Here is a 6,452-nt window from a genome sequence, read left to right as displayed (position 1 = left end):
TGTTTTAGGGTTAGGCTTCATCCCACCCTCTTCAGGGCCCTTCTTGCCTCCTGTTGAGGGTTGTGTCATTTAGTCTGCTATCCACAAAAAAACCCCCACTTTTCTATAGAATGAATTCATCTTGAAGGCAAGCACCTTAGCCAATAAGCCATTTCTCCAGCCCAAATAAATTCATTTTACATTTAGTTTTGTGTGTATTTTCCATGCACTCTCTTTACCTTTCCCCAACAAACTTCCATCTCTATTATCTGACCCTCCAGTTGTCTGTCAGGTATGCCTGCCATCTTGCAATTCAAGGATACACCACTTCTTTAATAGTCTCCGCCAAAAGCACTAGGCCACAGGGATTTATCTGTGACTTTAGGATAGAGTCCTTGCCTCTGCTTCAAATCATGGCAGGCCCAACATATTTCCCAGTAGTGAAATGACCAGCCACCTAACTGGCCCAGGACTCAGGCCCTTTTCAGTTTGGAGGTTTCTCTATAAGCTACTGCATTAATCATCTGAGACGGTTTCCATGGATGTCTTGCTGATAGAAACATTAAGTTAGTAAATTGAGAGGAGAAACAGCAAAACAGAAGTCAACATTTTTGGGACCCAAGGCTAGTGACTCACTCACCTATTTCTATCTGTGTCCAGGCATATGGGCTTCACTGGAGACAGTAAATATAGAGGATTATGTATTAAAGAGCAAATACAAAATGGATGAAAGGTCACATGCAGTTGATCTGCAGGTTGGCCTGGCGCACATCTTGCTCACAGACATTTCTCCATTGTCTGAGTGTCACTGTTGCCTCTAGCATATGGGTTCTGAGAAGGAAACATGCATTACAGGCCTACAAAACAGTTGCAAAGGCTTCTCACAATACAACAAGTGAGATGGACCAGTGTCTCACCTCTTCCTAAACCAGACAGGTCTCAGCTTCTAATCCGATTGATCCAGGCCTCTCTATTTTGTTTTTCCTGCTCTAACCTCTAGCCTCTCAGCATACCTGTTTTGAAAAAAAAAAGTTATTTATCTATTTTATCTATTTATTTATCTATTTTTTAAAGCAGTGTTTTTTTTTTTAAATTTATTTTTATTGAAGAGATAGAGAGAGAGAGAGAGAGAATAGGCATGCCAGAATCTTTAGCCACTGAAAACTCCATTCACATGTGCCACCTTGTGCATCTTGCTTACATGAGTCCTGGAGAATCAAACCTGGGTCCTTTGGCTTTGCAGGCAAATGCCTTAACTGCTAAACCATCTCTCCAGCCCTTATTTATTATTTTATTTATTTATTATTTTATTTATTATTTATTTAGTTATCTATTCATTCATTTATTTTAGAGAGAGAGAAGAAAGAGATGGAGAGAGAGAATGGGTAACCAGGGCCTCTAGCCACTGCAAATGAACTCCAGACACACGTGCCATCTTGTGCATCTGGCTTACATGGGTATTGGGAAATTAAACCTGAATCCTTAGGCTTCACAGGCAAGTGCCTTTTCTAAGCCATCTCTCCAGCCCACTCTCAGCATATCTTGTATGTGCTTATGCAGTTATTCCACATATCCCTAGGGAGTAGTGGTGTGTAGCTTTGGCCCTTGCAGATCTTGGATTTGGTCTCATAAATTTTTATAATCTTCAAAATCTGGATAGTTCCTGGATTTTGCTAATTTTCAATATTTTCAGATTTTCTCAAACCTTTCCTCTAGCTTTCCTATTCTCTATTTTTACTTGTAGTAAACCAGACAATTTTCTAGTTTCCTCTCAAATAATTCACTTCTATAGGAAAGCATTAGAAAGTGGGAAGTCTTTTACTAAGGACACTGTAAGGATGTGACAGAAGAGGTGTCCATCCACCTCAAAGACAGCAGTTAAAACAATGACAAAAATGTCCTGCAATTGTTTTCCTTTCTGTTTCTCTGTGTGTGTGTGTGTTGGTGTGTATACATGTTTGCATGTGTGTGGACACCCCTTTCTCTTGCTTCCTTAGTGTTGAAACAAATTGTAATGAATATGCCAGGCCAGGAACATGGTCCCAGCCATGGAATAGGTCTTCAACACAGCCAACAGTCTCTCTCTCTAGAGTTTACTTCACAACAGTAGCTTCCCATAATCCTGCCACAAACCTCTTCCCTCTACCTGCCCTTCCTCCTCCACTTTAATGTATTCTGCTCATAAAAGACCCTCTATCAAGGCACTGTTTTCAGCATTGCCAATCCTAGCTTGAGTAGTCATAAAGAATACAAGTATCCATATGTAAAATTATCTTTCAAAGTTTGAACAAAGGGAAACTCAAGAATGAAAATTCCAGGAGATAGCTTGCTTATAAAAAGCAGTCAATCAACTGTATGCTTCAAAAAATTCAGGCACAATAGAAAAAGACAGGGGGACATTTATAGGTTGGAGGATACTGAATAATGATATGATGTAGTACATGACAAGCCTTTACTAGAAAAACATCAATGCTTCAAAGTACATTACACATTGACAAAATTAAAGTGTAGCTGGTGAATTTAAGTTCTATATTAAAAGGCTAAGAGTGATAGCAACGGTGTGGAAGTAAATAAGACTGTTTGTCCCTAGTAAATATGCAATTAAATATTTTGAATAAAGAACATGATGTATGGCATATGATTTACTATGAAATAAGTGCTCAGATAGGGGAAAAATAAGTGCATATCTAGAGAAGCACCTGGGGGAAAAAGTCTTCAAAATAGATGAATCTGAGTGAAAGGTGCAGTTGTAACTTTTTCCTATTCTGGAAGATCATGATAACATTAAAATTGTTTCAAATAAATGCAGTTTTGAAAAATTACCCATGGACTCTATCCCCAGGTATTACAATCATTTTGATAATTTTCTGAGTTTACTTTTCATAGAGGCCAGCATCACCTGCAGTTCCTATGAGTTGTGGGTGGCAAATTCCTAGAGGACAGTGATATGTGGATTACTATTGATCTCTATCCCTGGTTCTAAGGTAGTACAAATGAAAAACTTTCTCTAAGTATCCAGGCCAGGCAGAGCCTTTTGGGAAAATCACTGGGCAAGTCTTTTGGAGATGCTACCATGTACTGATTAGTTCTAACTCCATGAAAGATCCAGTGTACCAGATACATGTCCATACTCAGGTATCTGGGAAATTTCTAGAACCCACCTGTCCCAGGATACCTACAAACAGAGATAGTGCCCACCTCTCTGAGGCCACCATGATGCTGCTCCAAAATTTCTACTTGAAAGTCCCTCCCACTATATCGATCCTACAGGGCACACTAGGGGCTAGAATAATGGAGCTTCAGCACTTCAGGACATCCTTTGTGGTAGGGAACCAAAGCCTTTTTGTTTTTTTGACTATATTATATCTACAACATGAGGTACAGCTGATTCAGAGCAAGGAGGTAACCTTGACTCAGAGGGGGTAGGGGCTCATCCTAAAAACAACTGGAGTCCTAGGTGTGTAAAGATTACTGTGTCAAAGTTTTATGAATGGTTTATCAGGAAAAGAGCCAGTCTCCCAGATAATTAGCCCATGTAGTGTTGGACAGTGCTACATGAGCTACTGGGGGAATGTGGCCAACATCTTTCCAAGCAACTCTAAGTGATTCAGAAGCCAACAACATGATGTGTTGCTCACATAACAGCAATAGTGTCACACAGCCATTGTAGGTTACCAACTCCTCTTGGATTGGCTATCAGATCTGCTCAGTGGAAAGGAAACCATATCTGGAATTGGGAAACAAGTCAAAATCATATCCAGATAATGATTCTGCTTTTAATTGTCAATATCCCACTAATCTTGGGCTATAAGACGGTATACATCCTTTTAATTCTCTCTAAATTAATAATGGTTATACCATTTAACTGGTGCTGACTTCACTCTACATTGAAGAATCTGCTTCTCTTTTTCAGATGAGAGCTGGAACTGACAGATAAATGAACCAGTGCACCCCACCCTGGCCCCAGCTGAAACCACAGAGGGGAATTAGGGAAATGAGCAAGAGTGTTGATTTCTTAGTGAATCTGATATCAGCACAAGGGCAAGGGAGATAGACACTGAGGACACTCAACCTACCAAACCAGAGATCCAGAGGCTCATCACTCATCATCACTCATCACTTCCCATCACTGAAGCTGACTTAAAATGCCCCCAGAATGGCTCAGGGAATTTTGCATAAGACGGGGTGGAAAGATTGTCAGAGCTACAAGTGGAAATATTTTGCCCAGAGACATTGTCTCTCTCCCCCACATGACCCACAATCCCTATGGGGTTGACTTGCATCCCCAGTGAGGAAGGCCTCTTCTGAAAAGGGGCAGGGAGAAGGAATAGAATGACTTAAACTAAAAATCATTAGACAGAAAGAAATACAAAGATCAAAACAGAAATTAATGAAATAAAAAGACAAATATTCAATGAAACAGAGTTGGTTATTTAAAAGGATAAAGAAAACTGACAAATCCTTAGCCAAGCCATTATAGAGAAGATCAAATTATTAAAATTAGAGATGGGCCTCTTCCTCTCGGTCCAATATTGAACTTGAGTTGGAAGAGGCGAGTCTGGTCTCAAAATGGAGGTAAAACCCCCAGCCTGACTCTGGCCGTTGCCGCCGCCGCGGGGGGGGGGGGGGCATGATCCAAAAGAACCAGAGCCGTTGAGAAAGCTGTTTATTGGTGGTCTGAGCTTTGAAACTACAGATGACAGTTTGAGAGAACATTTTGAGAAATGGGGCACACTCACAGATTATGTGGTCATGAGAGACCCCCAAACAAAGCGTTCCAGAGGCTTTGGCTTTGTGACTTACTCATCTGTTGAAGAGGTGGATGCAGCAATGTGTGCTCGGCCACACAAGGTTGATGGGCATGTAGTGGAACCAAAAAGAGCTGTTTCTAGAGAGGATTCTGTAAAACCTGGTGCCCATTTGACAGTGAAGAAAATTTTTGTTGGTGGCATTAAAGAAGATACAGAAGAGTATAATCTGACTACTTTGAAAAGTATGGCAAAATTGAAACCATAGAAGTGATGGAAGACAGGCAGAGTGGAAAAAAGAGAGGATTTGCTTTTGTAACTTTTGATGATCATGATATAGTTGATAAAATTGTTGTTCAGAAATATCACACTATTAATGGGCATAAGTGAAAAAGGCCCTTTCTAAGCAAGAGATGCAGTCGGCTGGGTCAAGAGAGGTCGTGGAGGTGGATCTGGCAACTTTATGGGTCGTGGTGGAATCTTAGGAGGTGGTGGAGGTAATTTTGGTTGTGGTTGAAACTTTGGTGGAAGAGGTGGCTATGGTGGTGGAGGTGGTGGCAGCAGAGGGAGTTATGGTGGAGGTGATGGTGGTTATAATGGATTTGAAGGTGATGGTGGCAACTATGGTGGTGGTCCTGGTTATCGTAGTAGAGGAGGCTATGGTGGTGGTGGACCAGGATATGGAAACCAAGCTGGTGGAAATGGTGGTGGAGGAGGAGGATACGATGGTTACAATGAAGGAGGAAATTTTGGTGGATGTAACTATGGTGGAGGAGGGAACTACAATGATTTCGGAAATTATAGTGGACAGCAGCAGTCAAATTATGGACCCATGAAAGGGGGCAGTTTTGGTGGAAGAAGCTCTGGCAGTCCCTATGGTGGTGGTTATGGATCTGGTGGCGGAAGTGGTGGATATGGTAGCAGAAGGTTTTAAAAACAGCAGAAAAGGGCTACAGTTCTTAGCAGGAGAGAGAGCGAGGAGTTGTCAGGAAAGCTGCAGGTTACTTTGAGACAGTCGTCCCAAATGCATTAGAGGAAATGTAAAAATCTACCACAGAAGGAGCGATGATCTATAGTCAGAAAAGTTACTGCAGTTTAAACAGGAAACCCTTCTTGTTCAGGACTGTCGTAGACACAGTTTGCAAAAAGTGCAGCTATTGATAAAATGCAATGTAGTGTCAATTAGATGTACATTCCTGAGGTCTTTCATCAATTGTAGCTTTGTCTTTCTTTTTCTTTCATTACATCAGTATATTACCCTGTAAATTGTGGTAGTAGTACCAGGAATAAAAAATTAAGGAATTTTTAACTTTTCAATATTTGTGTAGTTCAGTTTTTCTACATTTTAGTACAGAAACTTAACAAAATGCAGTTTTGAAGGTGTTTCCTTGTGAGTTAATGAGTAAAGAAGATCATTGTTAATTACTATTTTGTACAAATTTTGCTAAAGTTAACTGTAAAGAAACACCTACTGACTTGCAGTTTAAGGGGGAATTTATTCTCCTTACTTCCAAACCATGCTATGAATGGGTGCTGACGTGTGGAGAGAGTAGATACCTGTATGTTTGCAATGCGTGTTTTATAATATTTAGGATTAGGTATTTAATAAATTAGCACATTTGTGAACTTAATAGCATTAAGATTACTTTCAAATGAAAAATCTCAAAATTTCTTTTTGGTTTTTGTGCATTTTCTTTCAAAATGTAATCATGATTTTAGTGTGTA

The 6,452-nt window shown here is 40.2% G+C and overlaps 1 pseudogene; it reads left to right on the top strand.

Moving 5' to 3' along the window:
- Positions 1–4,616: 4,616 nt before the first annotated feature.
- LOC101597817 lies at positions 4,617–5,804 on the top strand (annotated as a pseudogene).
- The last annotated feature ends 648 nt before the right edge of the window (positions 5,805–6,452 follow it).

Source organism: Jaculus jaculus, chromosome 3 (assembly GCF_020740685.1).
Source record: "Jaculus jaculus isolate mJacJac1 chromosome 3, mJacJac1.mat.Y.cur, whole genome shotgun sequence".
Lineage (NCBI taxonomy): Eukaryota > Metazoa > Chordata > Mammalia > Rodentia > Dipodidae > Jaculus > Jaculus jaculus.
Note: the sequence above shows the minus strand (reverse complement) of the source record. Positions and strands in the feature narration are given on the sequence as shown.